The following is a 20,014-nucleotide window of genomic DNA, read 5'->3' on the forward strand; positions in this document are numbered from 1 at the left end:
AATATTTTTTTTTTTTTCAATTTTTACCCAAGTCAATTTTAATATAATTTGTTTTTTATAATTTTCACCCAAGTCAATTTTTATTTCCACCCAAGTCATTTGTAATATAATTTTTTTTTTTTTTATAATTTCCACCCAAGTCAATTTTAATATAATTGGTTTTTTATAATTTATAAAGTCAATTTTAATTTTCACCCAAGTCATTTATAATATAATTTGTCATTTGTAATATAATGATGGACCATTTTGCCCGGACAGCGGCGGTCCCGCCTATTCTTCTTTGAAATCCCGTTGCTGGGGTGGGGTGGGGGCTTTGGTTGGTAAAATAAACGTGCAGGGGTCAACACAATCTTAGTCGGGATTTGACAGTGAAACGCATGCAAATGAAATGAAATGTAATGAGGATTTAAAGTCCTACTGTTCTGCCCGATTGGACTAATGAATGCAGTATGCCAGAAGGAAAATTTTGCTCTGACAGCGGCACTACGACATCTCTTATATGATTTTTCAATAGGCCCATGTGTATTAGGGACCTGGGTATTGATATTAGCATGCACCCACCATAGGCAACGCTTACGAACATCCAGATATCGAATTCATGGCTAGCTTCATATTTGAATCCCGAATAACAAGCTGAATAACGAAAAACGAGGTAGCTTATCTCTCGTTATTCGTTATTCATCGCTTGAATAACAATCTGGCTTTTTGGTAAATAACGAATGACGAGTAACGAAAAATGATTCAATTTCACACTGCCGAATAACACTGGATATGGGAAGCCCATCTTTTCCCGGTAAGATCATAACATCAATGTGGATTTAAATTGACAAATAATTCGTGTTTTCAATGTCGAAGATTTTGGATGATATTGGATTAGAGACTTGGCTACTTAAAGGAGCTAAGTCGCTAATATTTGGGACCTAGAAATTGACACAAATGGGTCACAACGCATACAATAATGTAATATGAATGTATATACATGTAAATTGATTTACATTCAATCGTTTATGTTTTTACTGTAATTTCTAATCAGTTAGGTTCGGCGAAATACGCCTGTATTCTCAATCGAATTTCAATCTCTAGCGTCTGGTTTTTCCAGTCTACGCCGATAGTATTTATTGGGCATGCTCTCCAGATAAGAATACAGCGTCACCGTTTGACATGACTTGTGGAATATGCCTAGCCTCGTTTTTCGAGTCCTTTACTACAAATAGGGCTGAAAGCATTATGGTACACGATTCGTGTACCAATTGTAAAATGTTTGTTTTGTCTTAAATATTGGATGTCAGAAGGTTATCTTTTCCCGGTAAGATCATAACATCAATGTTGATTTAAAGCGACAAATAAATCGTGTTTTCAATGTCGAAGATTTTTGATGATATTGAGTTAGAGACTTAGCTACTTTAAGACGTAGTAGTAAATGTGGTATAACATGTGTGATACATGCAAATGGTTAATCCTTTTGTTCCATATATTAAGTGAATTTTAGCAAGTTGAAATTATTATGAGTTGTATTTTCAACAGAACGAATGGACTCATATCTATGATACTTATAAATGAATATTCTCCTAGTTTCGTATCAGAAGAATTTTATTTAAAACCAGTTAAAGTTTGGTAAAATGACAAGAGTCCATGGAATAAGCAACTGGAAAAGGTCCGTGTGTCAATTAAAGAATATTTATTGTCGTAAAACTACAATTAACACTTGTCAACTGACAGTTAACTACAGCTACAATTGATACATTTCTGCAGTCGTATTGAAATATTTGTCAATTGAGAATTGTTCGTATCGCTGCGATAATAATACGTTGTCAGTATGTTCAGTTGAAACATGTCCGTAATAAATTTCAACTTTTCTTCCTATCGTTTGATTGATGAGTTTATATTGATTATATCAAGTGGCGCGTGCAGAGTAAATATCCGCGCTTCCATCAGCCTCTTTACGCCCAGTCACGCAGTACACTTCCGCGGACTATATAAATCCCAGTTTTATCTTGATTCGTTCATTAAGAAGGGACAATCAAGAATTTTAAAAAAAGAAAGGCAGACAGTTAAAGAAAGAAGAGAAAAGTGAATTCAGTGGAGGTATTAGCTGTTTTAACAAAAAGGTATATTGTATTCTTGTTTTTTTTGTTGGTTTTTTTTGTTGGTTTTTTGTTGTTTTTTTTTATTATTTCAATAATCCAAACATCTATTTGATTGTATTCTAAAATAGTCATTGTGTTAATGACAAATAGCTTTCACGATAAAAATAAGTGGCTTACTGAAAGAAAAAAAAACAAAATCATAAATCTATACGAAAATATTTCTAAAGTAATGAAAATTTGAGACTTATGACTTATTTAAAATAATAGTTGATTTCGAATCGAAGTTGTGACCGTTCACTTAATGAAATGTATTACTGCACACATTTAACTTTCCATAATATCCCAGGAATATTGAAATGGTGTTAATATTTACTTCATTGCGGAGGTTGGGAGTGTTGGTGGACCAATTGTAATGTAAAGTAGGTTCGACTCCACACTTGCACGTGACAAGGAGTAGACGCGATTGCTAAAGCCCCTACGCGCAAGGCAATTATTTGAAATAAAATCGTACCATATGTTCGTCTCAAAATGTCCTTTTTGTCGTATCTCTCTCCCTCTCGCCCTCTCCCTCTCCGCCGTCTAAAGATAAGACTATTTAATCACATATAAGCCAAATGTCAACAATTTATAAAGACTGGAGATTAAAAGATTAAATAATATACAACTGAAAAATTAGGGTATTATAGAAAATAAAATCACACTATATGTAATAGCACATGGGGGTTGAAATGTACAATCTCCTTGACAGAAATTTTGAAATATTAAACTCATTAACAGAAAATCAAATCGTGATATAAACAACTTATGCAATTTTCTTGAACGTTAAAAATATTAATATGTTTTGCACAACAGAAATAAATCATAAACCTTACTAAACATTGGCATATAAGTGATTAACTATATTTAGGGACCTATTGTTGTAAAAATTATAAATATCTTCATTTACCCCTGGCATTTTGCATGCAATCAATATGAATTATAGGGAGTGCTAATATAATGTAGAACGAAGCCAACTAATACAAAATCTCTGATCGTTTTAAAATAAACCTGCTTATTGGCTTATGTAATGTCGATAGATTTAGAAGATAAAGTAGACTCTAGAATTCTCTTGGCCATTTGGCGGGACAGGGGATTTGTGTGTGTGTGTTGGGGTGGGGAGGGGACTCGTGAGATGATGTGCATGAGATAGTGTATGCTTCCTTTTTCCCAGAACACTCTGTCGGTCTATTATATTGCGTTACACGTGCATTAGTTCATTCAAATTAAATTAAATATTAAAATTGATTATTTGTCGATTGGTATTACTTACGGAATAATTCCGTCTAAAACAATTGAAATATCTGTGCTATTTAATTCGTAAAGGAAGAAAAAAATAACTGGTTCCAACAAAAACAGGATCGGGTTTTCTTGTTTAAATAAGACAAGGCAAAGTATTCTGAAAGCGACGTTCATTATTACATTTACGTTTTCACCATCACGGTTTTATAAAGATGCGCAGTGTGTTCTTACAGTGGTTGTCGAGTAGATAGGATTTGCAAAGCCCAGTTTCTGCGGTCAAGAGAGAGAGAGAGAGTGTGTGTGGGCTCGAAACCATGTCATTTGACTCAATAACAGACCTTATGGCCAAAAGCGCACGGGTTAAACCATTCGATAGAAGCCCAGGGGAACATTTAAGATTTGCAAAGCACAGTTTCCGCTATCACGGGCGCCACCTGCAGATGACATGGAGGTCTTCTCTTTAATACGTCGTAAAAGAACGCTTTGTAATTGAAAGAAGCGAATGCGAAATTGTTGTTGCCCGGGAAAAAATATTTTATCCTGCATTACACACTAGTACAATAGTAAATACAATTAACCATATGTTAGTCCCAAAATAAAAGCTCAACACCCATTATAATGGAATACAATCAATGGTTTGTTAAACTTACATAGCACGACGTTTCCGCGATGTTCTTTTATCGTGTTCAAGCAGAAGTTTTCGCTTGAAATCCACGAGCTAGCATTTGTCCAAACGTTGTGCTATATGTATTCGATTATAATAGTTATGTTTTTATCATGCTCACTCGCTATATTCCACACAAGGATTATGGTATCAAAATAACAAAAATATTGTGTTGAAGAAACCTCAGATGTCACTCACCACTTCCGTTCATTTTGAATAAAACAGACAGAAGCACGTTGTCTGATCAGTGGTAGCTTATATATTATACCATTTCAGTTTCAAAATGAACACGATGTAAATTCAAACAATGTAACAACGTATAATAGTTCGGATGGAGGAAAAACCATAAAAGGAAGCTTGCAGGAAGGTTATGCCCTGCTTTTCGTATGCCCGTCTTTATTTTCTAGATTGGTACATAAAGAAGGGAGAGAGAGAAATGGGGTTTAACGTCCACTCGACACAAACTACGTCATTTTGAGACTAACATATGGTTTAATTTTATTTCAATAATTCGCTTGCGCATAGGGGTCTTTAGCAGTGGGAGGAAACCGGAGGACCCGGAGAAAACCCACGAGGTTGGACAGGCGACTCTACTCCTTGTCACGTCGACCGGGGATTCGAAACCACGCCAGTCGACTCAATGACAGACTTTATGATACAGCGCGCGCACGCTAACCATGCAGCTATCCAACCCTCCACATAAAGAAGGACGTTAAACCCAATTTCATTTTCATTTCTTGATGATGCAATCGTCTAGTTCCCCACGTAACGCACTACTAGTAAAAATGTTTATATGTGACGTATATTATTTCCTTATTTTCAGCCAATAAAGATGCCTAGGTTCGGAGTTGCCTTATTTTCCCTGGTTTTAGTTATCCTATTATCAACGTTCACAGAAACAAAATCTATTCACAACAGCCATAGCAGGTAATATTTATTCACAGCTGTACTCTTACAGAGACATTGCCATTTAAATTACCGGTCCTACTAATCACCGACAAGGGTTGGTTTGGGTTAATTTGTCAAAGGTGACCTACAAGAAAAGATATAGATATGCGATATAGATAGGGAAATCCCCAAAAAGGAATGTGTTCGAGTAATTGACAATTTTGCGCAACTTATGCAAGTTTTCCTGCTATGCCGCTTAGGTCACTTGAGGTATATTTTGGAAAGAATGACTTTTATGCAAAGCCACCAAGATAAACTTTGGTGAACGATCGCCCACAGACTGAAGTTCATGTCCTGCAAATTCCTTGAATTTTGCTGGACCTATGAAGATTTAATAATAATTTTATGGGTTCTAGGCTTTTTCTTTTGGAGGGGTCACCCTGGCATTTTATTAAAGAAAATGAGTAGTGTTTGGCGTCTTCTGAAATAAAACTTTGTACTGGAGTGGATATATGACAGATCGCCAGTAGAACAAGTCGGTGGTCGGAACAAATTTTAATCAAGTGCAACTCGTATTCCTTTGGAGAGTTGATCGCTATCTGTGGAATATGTTACTAGCGATGGTCCCCGACCGACACATTAAAGATATAAGTTAATCATTTTTAGAAAATTAACATTTGAGAAAAGTAGAACAAGCATTCATGGACCACATGAGATAACGTGGGAGGGAGGGGCTTTATTCTCGGAAACTAGTATATTGATGACTCGGCGTTGGTTAATTTCCGCCTTTGTCAAATCATAATGCCTTATTAACACCTATTTTTTTTTTTTAATTTCTCATGTCTACAGTGTCGATAGTGATAATTGCTTATGAAAAGTGTCAAGTTACCCCATACGATCTTAACAAGTATCACTGACTATGATGTCACCGCGGCCATCTTGGAATTGTGTCATATCAATAATCGAAGTCAGTCAATTGTCAAAGGAACACGCGTACCTGAATTGGCAGGGCCTTGTGCTTTTTTGAAGAATGTCGGCCCCAAGAACAACCACAAGATGAGTAGTTGAATTCGGGAACTGAGCCAAAACCTTGTAAACACCCCTGCAAACGATCTATATTACTGGAATTTAGATAATAATATGTTCATTCAATCCATTCTGATAAATCTCGAGTAATAAAATTAAACGTGTCAGTTACAATCCCTCCGTCTCGCCATATTGATAACATCGAACGCATATATCGGTGGATAGCTTTCAAAGTAAACAAAGTTAATCAGTTTTACATTTTGTTAAGCAATCAGAACAAATTTAGCTGGGTCCGAATAGCTTCAGATAACTGGTTTGGCTTTAAGCTGGAGTGACTTTCAGTCTGGAGGAACTCACTAACCTATATGTATCACAGTATAGACAATGGAAGTATTAAATCCAGCCATCTTGTTTTCTCTTCCGGTACTGTCTTTTAGAAAGTGAGAAATCCCCACGCGGTTTGTCCAGAACTCCCCACGTACGTGTTATTATTTGTACCCAAATTGGTCTTTAGAATTGTCAATAGCATTGGCTAAGTGAGGGATCAAGTCGGGTCAATAGAACACATACTTTTTAGACGTGTTATTAGACTGCTCTGTAATGTAAATATAAACGACATACTAATACGGTTATTGTCTATTGAAAGAAGGGACGCTAGGTCGGGTAATTGTGAAATAGACTGATTGACATACACATTAAGGATAATATAACTAGTTTTATAATTTTAATACTGAATGCCCCTTCGGTTGGGACGGAAAACTCGTGTTAACCGTTGACAGGTGGAAATCGAAATATATCTCTGATAGCACACTACATGATGTATACCCGTCTTAGTTAGCCAGGTTGCTTTTTCATTTCAAATGCGTTTTGTGTAATATATAAATGTTCTTAAGGAAATAAGTGCTTGGAAACACACCAAACCTTTATAAATGGCAAATCTATATTGAGCATATATTTTATTTGCATTCGGAACATATCTATTGATATTAGGTACTGCATGTCTACTATAATTGTGATCCGATTTCACAGCTTGAGTACAGTATAATCCTTGAGTGGCATTTAGCGATTGAACACATTAAAAACACAACACAGTTTATATGGAAATTCAATCACTGGTTTATAAGTATAGCACGACGTTTCGACAAGTATTCTCTTATCGTTATCAAGCACAAATGATGACACTGGTTTATAAGTATAGCACGACGTTTCATTTGTGTTTGATAACGATAAGAGAATACTTGTCGAAACGTCGTGCTATACTTATAAACCAGTGATTGTATTTCCATATAAACTGTGTTGTGTTTTTTTTTTTGTTTTTTTTTTAGTACAGTAGTCTAAAACTGCATCTAAATAATGTACTCCAACAATAACTCGTCCATTAAATATACTGTTGCTACTGGCCTTAATATTTTGCTTCCTATACAGACATTTTAGTAAATTCTCCAAACATGTTAAGGAAAAAGCTCAAAATGTTCACGTTTTTATAAAGATACATGTGCTTCTTAAGCTCTAGTTTTGAGACTTACCGCGTTTTTGAAGTACCCCGAAATCGACTTCACGGCACCTTCTATTTTAAATAAAGAAGTGATAAGTATGATACACGAGCCAGAGTACGATTACACAGTCTATACCGCGCTATGCCACACATCATTTGCTTGGAAATACCCCCCCCCCTTCTTTGTACTTTTGTATTTCTTTGATATGTAAATTGCATAGATGGTTATAATTAAATTGCAGATCAAAGCGTCAAACTGCGGATTTGAAAACTGCTGAATTTCTAGCTTGGATAGCTTTAGGTGGACGTCATCCACCCCGAGGCTGTCGGGATATAGCGTGTGGAGTTGTAAATGTCCATCACAGGTTTGGTCTATTATAGACGGCATGGAGAATATGAATCGTGGATGAACTATATAACGGGCATGTAAAATACTGCATATGCATTTGAGGATTTAATAATCTCGTGTTGGTTGATATACAAATATAATTATCATTAAAGTGTCTATGACATGATCTCCTTGGTTTGGGTGTTGAATTGGGTGTGTTAATGTCTTTGGCGACATGTACGATCGCTACCGTTTAAATTGTAACGATTTCGACTACCACTAATATTATATTGGACAAAGTAGCATCCATTGTGTTTAGATGACTGGTTGTCTAGCTATTCACGTATACAGTTTACGTAATGACTTTTAGGAAATGGCTCAATCACGTGGTAACAGCGAGTCTTAAATTTTTCAAATACAAGATTAAGGTCATTTTTCATCCGCTCCGCCAATTGTAAAACACAAGAACTGTATGACCCTTGACTCTATATAATATATTAATTGGGTGCTATTTTGTCCAGACTAGTGCTCGCTGTAGTCAGGGCGAGAACAGTTTGTGAGGGAGGGATCGAGGCTAAGCGATATTGAAAACTCAGTCGAAATAAAAGGTTAAGCTTTGGTAGTTTGACCTATCATTAATTAAACTAACACACCATTTAACATTATATTCCTACCTAAATCAACCAGATCACCCACGTTTATTCTCTTATTCTAAATGTGTATTGTGTGCATAATGAATGTTATTAATACGAATAACGTTATATATTATAATTAATTATATATCGTACTGTGTAATGCGCATGTCCAGAAACATTATTCATGTAGCTGAACCACCACGTAAGTATGTTAAATGATAATTTATCAGAAGCATGCAAAGTTTTACAGATCTAATGGCTGAACTAAATGATAGCCTATTAATTCCGTCTACCTGTAGATTCCCAAATTAAGTACGACACAACTAATCAGGTGTCGGTTGTTATGGCGGTCATAATTTATATCGTCGTCAGGAAGGAGTAATAACTCTTATTACATTCACATAGTCATTACTGGTATATAAATCAGAGCTGGAAATAATAAAATACCTGGCACGTAACATATATTTGCGGGTATTACATCAGGAAAATCAATAATGAAGGCGAGCCTATGTTCTGTTATTCATGTCAAAAATAACAAGCCCAAATTGTTTCATTTTTTCTATTGACATACGTCACGTTTAATGAATATTAATAATAACACGTAATGGAAACCAGAAAAATGCAGAAGTTTCCTATTTGTCATTTAAACATACATTATGCAAGAGCTAAATCTGCCTATTGGTTCAGATATAGAAATTATTAATTAGACCTTTATTTACACGACAAGCTCAAAATCAACTCTGTAGCCATTGAGCATGTTACTTGATAATCAAGAATATGTGGGTGGAGTTATCGTATGTCAATCAAACGATCGCCAATTGATGCCTATTTCTAGTCAAAACTTCCAACAGTGACAATTCCGTTCATAACAAAGTAATTTGACTGAAATTTTTAACATTTTCGTTTTTTATCATCTATTTTTGAATTATTATAGCAAGAATGGCCAACTCTTTATAAAACTCTTAACTAATGTATCTTTAAGGGGAAAAGGGAACAATTTCATAACCATAAGTATGCCCAAAAAACTTGAACGGCACTAACCCGGGCGTTAAAACCCCTTTAATATTAACAACTAAAAATTTGGACTTTGTAATTTGAAAGCTATTTTAAGTCGAAACTTATACGAACGCGGCATTATTTTAACGCCCACGAGACCATATGTAACCCTGAAGGTTAGAGATATGAATTTTTTTATGAAAATTTGGAATGACGACTGACAGTGTCTAGCGAATCGTGGCTGATAAAAAATATACTATCTGATATTTTAAAACATACAGGGTACTGATCGAGAGTTAAAATTAGTGTGTCATGTGGACATTTTGACATTATCCAAGATACAATTGACAAGAATGTCTTTTTAAGAGTATACAGCACATCAAAAGAATAGGTCCACCTTTGATATCCAATCCTTCAAAATATTGATTTATGAGACGAATCTGGGAAATATAAAGTCAAATTACAAACGTTATCGCAAAATGATATAGTGAGTTTATGTACCCAAAGCACATACTAGAGAAAATATTGCCGAAACTCACTTCTTAAATTCTGGAAACAATTTTATTCCTTTTGGATACTGTTGCTAAGATATTTTAATTTTACTTCCCAGAGTGAGAAGATCTGGAGCTGATCAAAGAATAGCAGAGTTACAGGCCCTTATAGCTTTAACAAATAACGGAGGTCTTGTGGCTCATGGCCAATTTGATCCACTTAGGATGTACGTAAATATCTGTATAGCCCAAGCCAAACTATCCGCACCTTAATAGTAGCCATCCCTGAACACCAATACCGTCATGTTTTGTGTTTTTATTATGACACCATATTATATCACCTCCACCTGAACACCAATACCCCGAGCTTTGTGTTTTCATTATGACACCATCATCATTACCGCCACCTGAACAACACTACCCCTATTTTTGTATTTTCATAGTACATCACATGTTTTCCCCCACCCCACCCTACTGAAACCCCAATACCCCCAAGCTCCGTGTTTTCATATTACATCACATATTTCGCCCACTTAAACACAAGTTTTCTCCATTTATTAGATTCGTCACCATACAAACCTTTTGTAATTCTAGAAAACCTATGCTTTATATATTCCTTTAGTTTACAAGTTTAAATTGGGAGAGGATATCTTATTTGCAGCTTAGAATTTTTAATGTCGTAACAGATGTGTTCCCGGTTTGTTGTATTTTTATTAATCTACTTTGGTTGATTTAAGTTTATTTATGTAGATACATAATATCAACGAAAGTTGTACAACAAATATATCATATGGCTTTTACAGCAGTCGGATGGCATGATACATATAGACGCATTATATAACCTATAGAAAATTCTTTACAAATACTAATGATTTTCCATTTACTGCTTGATGTTGTTGTAATTGCTTACTTCTCTCCTTTGAAATGCACTGTCTGTTTAATTTTGTTTTGTTGCATGTCGGCATTAATAGATATTGTTAGAATTATACGGTAAATAATTCCCAATGTTGTTTTTGGTGTGTTGTTTGTTGTTTTTGGGTGGGATGGGGTGATTGTGGGTACGGGGGGAGGGGGCGGGACTTCTGAACAAATTCAATACTATACTTTCATTTTTAAAAAAAACCACACTATTTTTTATAAAAATATATGTAAAATTTAATAGATAACAGTATATTGATATATTGATATATGTATAGTGATTTCCATGACATGTGTAAAATGTCAATCATCTTTCTGTCTTTTAGTGGAAAACGAAATGGCGATGATATCTTGGGTGATTTAAATCTTTCTGACCGATATCAACTCTTGAGATCTTTGATACAGAAAGCAGCAGAAACCAAAGCGTAAGGACGTCAGGTAAAACATTACTTTTGTAAATTCGGTTTGGCCCGATACCCGGTTTGGCTCGGTTCAGCCTCGTTTGTTTTAAAACTGTTACCGAGGATAAGTTAAGATGGGGCCTGGCTGTATGGTTTGGGCATACAACTCAGAATCAGAATGGGTTTTTTTCATATCTATATCTGTGCAAAGAAATCATCGGCACATGTGTGGAAAATGGTACCCGGTGATGTGTACACTGGAAGAAAAAATACAAATAAATCTTGGGTTCACCTCTTCTGGGTCCGCGGCTAAGGGGGCTATGGGTACCCTCAAACCATGTTTGCGGCGGCGCTCCCGGCGGAATTGCCGCTCACGACTCCGCGGAACGTAAAGAGTGTGTTGCCCCGGGCTTGCTTGCTCAAAAATGTTTTGTGGACCCTCTACAGGTCACAATTTTATCTGCTTTTGACGAACCTTTAATTATGGCTTTATATCCCAAAGATCGCAGTTCCTTTCGATATTGGCATGTATCGGATCATAACTTTATGGATTGTGGCGAAATCATTGTACGAAAAATCACGTTTTGGCTTCTGGGCCCCCTAGAGGTCACAATTTTTATCAGATTTTGCTGAAACTTTAAATGTATGTTTATAACTCAAAGATCACGGTTCCTTTCGATATTGCCGCATATCGCACCGTAACTGACATTATTAATACTAGAAGACAGTTGGCCCAACTACAGATAGATCACTATACCACAATCAACTTTGGAGCATTTAGGCCATGACTTTTTTAATCATCCGCCCTGGAATTAATAATTCCGCTACACATTAGATCCCTTGACACGAAATACATTATGCGTCAAAGAATATGGCCAACTAAATAGATCAAAATATGACAATTGGTAGTTAGATCACTTGTGCTCTAGACCCTCCAATTTGACCTGAGAGAAAACACACAATTAGATTCATTGACCTAGCACTAGTTAGTTAAATTTTTCGAGTAATGTGCTGAAAATAGGGATCTCCATTAATTATTTAATATTGTCAATTGTTGGAATGATAACAGGGCTAAGAGGTTGGTTACGGTGATATGTGCGGCGAATATAGCTATATTATTTTTTTAGTATGTGTACTAGTAAGCTACTTCAAATCTGCGTATCGCAAAATTGCAAAGGTCAAACTCAAACAAACTTTGCTAGGCATTGCAAGACGTTGTTGCATGCTGCTCCGTCTGTGTTGGAGAGCGTTCGGAAAAGTCTGAGCCGGGCAATGTGACACGAATTAACCGGTTAAGTAGTAGTTATTAGCACACTTTCCTCGGTGTATCGGTGAATATCAGGACAGTTTTGGTCGAGGGGCCCAGCCGAGGCGGCCCCCGACCAAAACTGTCCTGATATTCACCGATACACCGAGGAAAGGTGCTAATAAGTTACTTACATCACATTTCTATCGAGTATTGTGAAGCAAAATGTGAAAAATAGTATTTATTATCGAGTCGTTTCAACCGAAAAGTGACAAATACTTTCTGCTCTTTCATTATTTATCCCTTTCTGAGCCTCACGTTACATTTCATGGTAGAATGATTTCGCAGTGGAGAGACGACCTGAGTAGTATTTACACGTGCGTCTTGCTATGATACTCTGAGCGTAAAACAATCACGTGTTTCTTTAGACCATATCGTCAAAACAACTTTCTATGGCGTAGAGGACTGCGATATTATTAAATGTAGTGTAAAGGAAATGCGAAACGTGGGTCATTTCTGTTGAAAGTATGCATCGGCGGATGGTTCTTCCGTTGAAATTTATTTGTAATAAAGTTTATGACTTTCTAGGCGTTTTTTTCATCCTGCTTATTTTCAATGCCTGTGAAGTGTCCAGCAAGAGAACTGCGCCTTATATCATCACAATTAATTAAAATAATTATTCAATATTCTAATTTATATATTTTGCATATTAATATAAATCAAACCAAATTATGAAATATATGCCAATTGATATGTATAATAATTGATTTTTGTAATATGTTGTTATGTTAATTTAATGTCATTGTATATGTTTTTGAACTGCCATGTAGTTCCCCCCATTTTGTTTTGTTACTATGATTTTGACTAGTTGTTTCATGTACATTTGTTAGAGGCATGTTACCTACTGCGATCTGGGTCGGACTAAACGTCCGCTACTCATTGCTTGATAGGTATCTTAAACGGTTCAAAAGTATCCGTGTATCTGGAATGAACAGTACTCTTTCTTCACGTTTCTGATACACGTAAACTTTAATGCATGTATTGCAACTAAACAGAACAGTTTTATCAAAGGTTGCCAGTGGCAACGAGTAGAAGCGGGATGTAAGTCAAAAGGAGAATAGTAAGTTGATGGACTGCTTCCAGGTGAGCTTTGTAAAGGGAGACAATCCTTTATAATAACCGTATGGTAAAAATACAGAGACGAACAAAGCAAATTAATGCTAGCGGATTGTCGTTGATGGTAGTTTAGTATGTTTGTGGTTAAATGGTTATGTCTAATCTGTATTTCAATATTTTTTTTCAGATTTCGTTTGATTTTCGAGAGTTAGAATTTTTGATACTCAGCCCAGTTTTTCAGTGACGTCATATTACAAACCACCCTTCTGATGTACAGACTACCAAATTAAACAGACCTTTTATATTTTTATCATGTTTCACTTATTTTGTGATGCATTGCACTACAAAAGAAGAATTACTGGTTATATTGTTAAATATTGATTCTACGATCAAGTATTATATTTACAATGATAGGAATGATGCAATACAATACAATTTATTATTTTATGAATAAGTAGCTTTTGCTTTCAAATTTGTTATAAACAGGGTATCTAAGTGACTTATTTGCTTTTCCTAAATTGGGGTCATATTTTGTTATAACATTCTTTTAAGGATAACGTCGTCTAAACGATCCAACTCATTTGAATTCTGTATTGAAATTCATATTACAGGTAGTCTATTACACCAATTTCTAGTCAAAATGACGCATACCAAAACCACCGAACTACTTTAGCCATTTTATGTGATCCTGGTTTATTTTAGTTATCTGTAACGACTTGCGCATGTCCATTGGGCTATTGAAGATTGTTGGCTTCATTACTTGAATGAACTGAATTTTCTCTAAGCTTAGTGTCGGTCCCACTGTAGATTACTAGCATTTATTTATCTAATCTTTGGCAACATTTTACAAGAAGAAAAAAACCCAAAGAAAGCATTTTAAGTACATGTATTTTTATTGACCACAACAGATATTTTACTTTACAAGACTATTGGTGCAATATTTCTTGTGTTCTTAACCTTCTCTGTTAAATCTTCTTTGGTAGACTTAAATTGGTTTGGTATATTTTTTGTACATTAAAAATCCCTGAAATGCATAATATTCGCCAATAAAATTGTGAACGTTAGTTAAGTATGGAATTTTTTTCTACGTTGAAGGTAAAAATATGGATATGTTTACGTGTATAATCGTATTAAAAGTCAGGAAATGTGTCACTTCTGTTTCCTGACATCTAATAGCTATATTTTCGGATGACGAACAATTACAGTCAGATATACATGTTTATCTTTTTAAGGTATTGGGGGGGGGGGGTATTGGGTACGTTCTGTTTCCTTAAAGGATAGGGTTTAGAGGAGTCTCCATGCCTGATCGTCGTAGTTATCATAGACAGTAAATTATCAGATGATTCGGACTATAATATTAGGGTGGGGTAGGGGAACAAGTGACGTTCCTGTCTTAAGATCAGAGATAGTAAATTATAAGATGATTCGGGCTCTTATTAGGGTGGGGTGGGGGAACAAGTGGTGTACCTGTCGAAAGTTTTTGCCCTGTTTAACCAAATGGATTTCGTTAGAGTTTTTATTTGACCATCAACATCTTTATTACACGGACGTATATTCGGAAGAATATTCCGAAAATGCAGTTATTGGTGCAATAATCTGCAGTTTTTACACCCAAATAATCCAACAACAACATGCCACGTTCATTTTTTTCTGGAGTCGCGGCGGTTCAGTGATTAAGACGCTGGTTTGCTAACCAGTACGTCCGGGGTTCAACGAGTTTTTCTAGCGTGGTTTCCCCTTGTCAGTGGTGCAGGGCGAGTGGTCTGGCAAGGACAGCGTCTAGTCGTTCGGATGGGACGAAAAACCGAGGTCCCGTGTACACATTCGCGTCTACTAAAAAGAACCGTTGAGAGTAGTCGGTAGTAGCGCCGTTGTCCAGACCCATCGACAGTGGATAGTTCTGTGGAACTAAATATCAAGTTCGTTTCACTAAGGGGAATTTCGGGTATTCAGGACCATGTTCTCGTGTATTATTCACCTCGCGATGAAATAATATTGTAGAGCATCAAGATTTAAAGAGACCCTTAAGTTCTCGGTCTGTTAGAGTTCGACATTGTAAAAAATTCAAGCCATTCAATCTATAAGATGTTTGAGATGTAAATAAAAATGAAATGAAATGGGGTTTATGTCCTACTTTTCTGCATAGACTGGGATAATCAAGACGGCTTATGCCATGTAGTGTGCTATGTGGGTCATTAATTTACCCGGACAGTAGCGGCCTACTCGGCTCCCCGAGATGTAATTAAAAGGCATTTGCTGACAGTATGCATGTCAATAAAATGAGAAAAATATTAATATCGCTTTCATTTGATGTCTTAAACTGTAATATCGGAAATTTAAGGTTCCCTTCGAACTACCCCTTCTCGGTCACAAATGCACTGGCTTAGCCTATGTAAAACCCCTCTCCCTATGACTGATTTTGTTGGAAATACCAATAAAAGAAATATATGTTTAATTTTATCGACCATTCACATTGTTAATGCTGTGTGTGGTTGAGTATGTAGGGGGCCCCAATGGACGGCTTTGTCTTGGTGGAGTTTGCAGGGGGGTGGGGGGGGGGCTATATTGAAGTTTGTGGCAGCCCTAGTATGGTGTTTAAGCCACGCGAGGTTTACCCCCAAACATGAACATCAAATCCTGTTAGATACACACAATGGGTGTATACGGAGTTAGCCAGCCTTTCGCGCCCTTCCGTAAAGTCTCGAAGATAACATTAGTCACAAAACTTTTGTCTGGAAATAAAAGAATATCCTTATTGTTGGCATACCATTGGCCATAATATCCGCAACATAATAATTGGCTTGTTAAATTTTGCTACAGACGATAAATGAGCACTAGTGACTTTATCGTAAGGTCATGGGTGACCCCCAGCAATGAATACATAGAAGCTTTTCAAATTATCATTCCAGTTCCTTCCGCTATTCCTATTTCTGTGATCAGAAATTAACATCATTTAAAAAAAAAAGAAGACGCTAAATATAAATGAAAAAGACAGAAAATCACATTTACCTCAGTTTGTGTTCTCTTGAATATTTCGCTGTATTAATGCCCTTAAAAAATCATAGCTATTAGAATCGTCTTCATCTGCACTGTTTCCTCCTGCCCTTTTCTTTTTTCCACTGAAAACAATAGAATGAATATTACAGCTAGTGATATCAGGGATGGATTGAGATGGAGCTTGTGACCCTGTAAAAAAGGTTAACGTTCTCGCGTAGTTTGGGGGTCGTTTTTGATAAATTGGTATGTTTGCCATGCGCTTAATCTGTGCATAAGCTATACACATTAGAATATACTCTAGAAAGTACCATTTACAGTCAGTTTTTCAAAAATTTTCTCGCGCCCCCTAGAGTGGGGGCAACTTTCCGGGCCAGATTTAGGGACCCCTGAAACCAAGTCCGTAACTTGAATAATATGGAACTAAATTGCCACTCAAAATACACTAATACAAACCAGAAAATCCAAAATATCAAAGAGTGAATGCTGAAGACCAATAATTTACAGACCCAGTAGTGGGATGAGACAGGGGCTGTGAGTGATGATAAAAATGTTATTGCTCATCACTGTGTGCAAGTTTGCAATTTGCGAGAAATGAAAATGAAATGAAATGAAATGAAATGAAATGGGGTTTAAGGTCCTACTGTTCTGCTCCTATGCTGGGCTAATGAAGACGGGCATACGCCATACAGTGTGCTATGAGGGAAATTTTGCCCGGGCAGCGGCACTATCGCCTACTCTTATATCGAATTCCAACTGCCAAGGGATCTAATGTATACACGGGACCTCGGTTTTTCGTCTCATCCGAACGACTAGACGCTGTCCTTGCCAGACCACTCGCCCTGCACCACTGACAAGGGGAAACCTTGTCAGGCCCTCCGTCCTGCATCACTGACAAGGGGGAACCACGCCGGAAAACCTGGATGAACTTTCTCGGCCAATGCAGGGATCGAACACCCGACCTCCAGGCTAGCAAGCCAGCGTCTTACCCACTTAGCCACGTGATCCCCCACGCGCGAAATGAAAGGAGGATTAACTTCTTAGATTTTTGCACCAATGCAACGGGTATAGGCCATGCAGAGAGGAATGCGCTACAACTTTCTTTTAATTCGACTTTCAAATGTCAGAGGTTGCCAATGGTATACACAGGAACTTGACTTTTTGTCCAATCTGAACGACTATACATCTTTCCTTGTTCAACCCTCCATACTGCGACACATTCTTGGCCAATATCAGGATCGAACCGAGGCCGTCTGGGTCAGTGCCATAATCACCGAGCACCGTGGCTCCAATTTACGATAAAATCAATATTGAAGATTTAACACCTGTGTCAATCCTTTGAACTAGCAATACTTTAGTATGCCTGGTGCAAATACCGTACGTAATAAATCCTACGAGGTAATGAAAACATAAAACAAAAGGTAAAGTCAACCAAATAGTAAGTGGTCTGTCTAGATTAGAAAGCAGCTTAGGGTGGTGGTGGGCACCCGCTCTTTTTTGGGGGAGGAGAAATCATAGGTGTAGCCTCCCCCCAACCCCAACAAAGATCAGATTCGGTGAATCTTCCATTCGGGCATTGTATTCCCGCTTTTCGGGCATAAACATCAGAGAATGAGATTATAGAAATATAATTGTAAAATGAAATCGCTCGCAGTTTACGTTTTGAATACTATAATACTTAAGACTCCGCAATAACATTTGTGGGAAACTCATTTAGTTTAATGATTGATTCATTCTGAAACAGACCCCAACCCCCGGCCCCCAACGAGCCTGGGCCCCCAACCGACCACTAAAACCCCAACCCACTCCTTTCCGGTGAACCACATTAACAATAAAATACTTATTAATTGAATAGTATGGCCTTCCAGGGCAGAGATCTATTCTCAAAGAAGAATGGTATTTCTCCATGTTTTCAGACGATTTCATTTATTAATGTTATATATGTGCGTTTAAGATTATAACCCCTCAAGGAGAAATGGTATAAAACAGATGAGAAGCCCTCTAATTGCAGAGTGCTGGTCATATTTCTTTCAATGTCATCACAATCTGGTCAAAATTAGTGAGAAACCTTTTTGTAAGTGAGAATACCCATGAGCATACAGATTCCTTTAACATCTTATCCGTACGTCTTTATCATCCGTTTATGAGTGGGGCCGCGGGGTCTTAGTGAGTAAGACGTTTGGTCGCTAACCTAACAGTGTTCGAACCCTGTATTGACAGAGAAAGTTCATCGGGATTTTCCTGCATGGTTCTCCCCTTGTCAGTGGTGAAGGACGGAGGGTAAGGCAATGCCGCCGTCTAGTCTTTCGGATAGGACGAACAACTGAGGTCCCGTGTTGGCGTGCACGTAAAATAACCCTAGACAGTTGGGATTCGAAATAAGAGTAGGCCGTTGTGCCCTTGTCGGGGCACAATTTCCCTCGTAGCACACTATACCGCGTATGCCCGGTCCCATTTCATTCCATTTCTCTTTGTTGGTTACTACCTACATATATTTTTACGCTTTATACAGTAATAAAAAGTTGTAAAATATGCACAAAGACGCACATTCTGGTTGTATAAGAGTAGGTCGTAATGCCACTGTCCAAGCATCATTTCCCTCACAGCACACTGTATGGCGTATACCTATCTTCATTAGCCTAGAACAACAGGCCGTTATTCCCCATTTATTTCATTTACGTTCAGGTATTGGCAATTGATTCCCCGATTCATTCATTCAACATAGTATTGCCTTTATTCCTTCGAGGATAATAAGAAGTGTCTTATTTTCAATCAATAAGAAAATTACAATTTCTGAAACAACATCTCTAACCAACAGGAAAATAAAATTATAGATTTAATTGATGTGATACTGATAAGCCAAAAATAAATTAAATGGTGTGTGCATATTAGCTGTGGTCTATTCACATCTCTTGCAAGGGAGAATAATTATTCCTCCCAATAGCAGCTTCTCCAGAAATTGTATTTTGTCAAATGTACGTATCTCCCACGTAAAACTATTTTGGGTACCATATTTGAATTTATATTCCAATCGATCGTATTATTCAAAGAGATATATGAATTATCGAAATATATAATTTGTACAAAAAGTTAAACATTAAATAATGGGGATAATTCTTTGCTTATCACAAAGAAGAAGAAATAGATTTTTAGAAATATTTTTGTATTTCACTATATTTTTGGATTTCGCCCACCTTTTGTAATAAAAATGTTAAAATTTAGTCTGGATCTGATACCATCTAAAGGGTTAAAGACTAAACGCCTTTAAGGAACTTTAACCTTGTCCTAATTTCCCAAAAATTGGTTGACACATAAATTTATTTCACAGCTTAATTTCAAATTATATAGTAACGCACTACTGTATGTCACAAGTTCGCGTCATTCCGTTGAATAGCAAACACAAAATAGTTCAAGTACTTTTATAAGTAAATATAGAGCCGAGAAAATTATG

General features: G+C 36.7%; 1 long non-coding RNA gene across 1 annotated transcript; it reads left to right on the forward strand.

The window, feature by feature from the left end:
* Nucleotides 1–1,950: 1,950 nt before the first annotated feature.
* LOC126824590 (uncharacterized) lies at nt 1,951–14,633 on the forward strand. Its single transcript, XR_008788492.1, has 5 exons — nt 1,951–2,108; nt 4,853–4,956; nt 10,008–10,115; nt 11,133–11,244; nt 13,757–14,633. It is a non-coding gene; the product is annotated as an uncharacterized LOC126824590 (long non-coding RNA).
* The last annotated feature ends 5,381 nt before the right edge of the window (nt 14,634–20,014 follow it).

The sequence above is a fragment of the Patella vulgata genome, chromosome 6, assembly GCF_932274485.2.
Source record: "Patella vulgata chromosome 6, xgPatVulg1.2, whole genome shotgun sequence".
NCBI classification, from domain to species: domain Eukaryota; kingdom Metazoa; phylum Mollusca; class Gastropoda; family Patellidae; genus Patella; species Patella vulgata.